Here is a 2,664-nt window from a genome sequence, read left to right as displayed (position 1 = left end):
CGGGGGTGCAAACGTTAAAGGGAACAGCCCTCGCATAATACCATGCGGGGGTGCAAACGTTAAAGGGAACAGCCGTCAACTGGCAGAGTCAGCAAGCTAAAGTCACGAGCCGGTCACATGACGTGCAGACAACACCCACGCTGTCAAAGCAGGCGAGATTGCGAGCATATTGGAATGAACACAGCAGACTAGCCGTTACCGACTGCAACCTTCGGAGCAGCAGCAGCAGCGGCAGCGACAGCAGCGGCGTGAACGACGAGGCAAATGTAACACGAGCGACGCTCTCACTAGCAGACGATTCCGCAACGTTTCACCGTGGATCTGTATCACGAGCCGTCGTGCCGCCATTGCGAAACGACGTTGTCGTCACGTAAAGTCGATGCTTCTAGTTTAAATTAAGTTCGTTTGGCTAGCAGCACTTCGACACTCGCCGCTGATGATGAAACAGAGCGTTGCTTCGCTTAGCTGAAAGTTTTTGCTGAATGCGTCGCGCTGTTTCTCTCGTTTCTCGCACGGAAATGGCTTCAAATGAGAGGGAAAAAATTTCAAAGCTAATTTGCGCCTCAAACACATTAACACAATCAGCTGAAACAAGCGCACACCGACAAGCTAGCACTATAGAGTGCTGATCCAGGTATTTGTCCGTGTGGATCTGAAGAGAGGGAGAGACAGAAGAGAGATAATAGCATGAGACGAGAAAGAGGAGAGAGAGCAGGTAGAGAATAGACGAGGGAGCGAGCGCAGAGATCGAGAGAGAGAGAAGGCATGAGATGAATTGAGAGCGCCAGAAACGAGAGAGAGAAGAAGGAGAAGAGAGAGAGGAGGAGAGGAGAGAGAGAGAGGAAAAGACGAAGAGAGGAGAGCCGAGAGATGAAAGAGGGGCAGGAAGGGGGAGAGGCGAGAGGCGAGTAGGGATAAGGATGAGAGAGTCGAGAGATGAGAAAAGATAATTAAACAAAGATTTGGAGAAGGAGACGAGAGAGCTGAGAGAGTGCTAGGGAGAAGACGAGGAGGCAGAGGGAGAGGGAGAGAGAGAGGAATAGGGGAGGTACAGAGCACGCAGAGCGACAGAGAAAAGAAATGAAGAGAGGAGGCAAGGAGGCAGGGGAGAGGGAAAGGCGAGAAGAAGGAGAAGGAGAAGCGAGAGGCAGAGGGGCGTGAGAAAGAGGAGATTGAGATGAGCGAGAGCATGAAAAGACGTTGAGACGAGAGAGAGAGAGAGACATGAAGAAAGGGACAGGGACAGGGGGAGGAAGAGAGAGAGAGCGAGAGAGAAAGAGAGAGAGAGGGTCTTCATATTTCAGTGCTGCTTTAAGAGCTGCTGCTAGTTCAGACATGGGGCTTTCCTAAAATTTACAATGCAGTATGCGCCTAACATTTTATACGGTCCGTTAGATCTGACGTTATGTTGGAATATTACCGTAGGATGAGAAGTATTTGATTTAAGCAGTCTAGCACTTAAAACACAATTTATATTACTAAAGGGGTTTTACTCGCCATATAGTGCAAGGATTAAATAAAGACGCTTTAATAATTCAATTTGACAGCCACGTTAATCATTACCCAGGGAGCTTGATGAAATATTACCATCTTAATCAGACTCAAGTCTGAAGGGCAGCAAACGATCACGAGGCTTCATGCTTCACAGCTCTGCACGGTGGGAAGCTCACCACCATTCTCGTAGCGACAAGCTTACTCTCTGCTTTGCCCAAGCTTACTGCTAAGCCATCTGCTAACATAGACATTACCAAGAGCTAATAATACCTAATAGTTATAGCTAACAGCTATATATTACTTCCATCAGTTCTGCGCAACACGAACACCACACTGATCTCTGAAACAGGCCCTATACTGCTGCAGGGGGGTGGCGGGGGTGCAGCGACTACTACACACCGAAAATGCAGAATTTGGTACACTACATGTGGAATTTCCCTATTCTTTTGTCATCTCTCTTAATGGTGTTTCCTAACCAACACACATCCCTCCCTCTCCCCAACACTGTCGCTCCAATTGCGTGCAGTGCCGACTATGATGCACGGCGTAGCGTGTTTCCCATGCAGCGCGAGCCGTGCACGTCCGTCCACACACCTGCGTCGCTCGTGCGATCGCATGCAGCCGACGCACGATAAATAAACACCGAATGCCTGAGCGAAAACGTGAACCGATTACAACGCAACGTAGGTCCAATAAACCGTGATGTGGCGTCGCTGGTGTGGGGGTGCTGGGTGCGCATTCGCCATCCGGCTCCGTCACGGAAATCGCGGTGTGTTCGTGTCATGACTACTGCCAGGGGGCGCTGATGGCGTGCGACGTCTGCCAGGGGGCGCCCGCAGCGCTCAACGTCAACCAGGGGGCGCCTGCAGCAAGCGGTGGCGACAGAACAGTCGTCTGGGTCGTCGTCGCCACGCTGACGTTCGCCATTGCGCGGCTCCCGGCGAGTTTGCAATCACACGATGCCCGCTAGGGGGCGCTGGCGCCGTCGAGCGCGTTCGTCGACAGCTTGTCGAGAACGTCGCGGTCGAGGTCCTCGTCGTCGAAGATGTCGAGCGAGTGCGCCGTCGTATCGTCGCGCCGCCGCGTGGCGTACAGCTCACCGACGTACTGCCACGTGCGCTTGTGCTGCCTCACCTGCCGCTCGACCTCCGCCGAGCGCGGGAAGAGCTT

Source organism: Priapulus caudatus, unplaced genomic scaffold (assembly GCF_000485595.1).
Source record: "Priapulus caudatus unplaced genomic scaffold, Priapulus_caudatus-5.0.1 Scaffold21, whole genome shotgun sequence".
Lineage (NCBI taxonomy): Eukaryota > Metazoa > Priapulida > Priapulimorpha > Priapulimorphida > Priapulidae > Priapulus > Priapulus caudatus.
The sequence above is the reverse complement of the archived record's forward strand: the minus strand, read 5'-3'. Positions refer to the sequence as shown.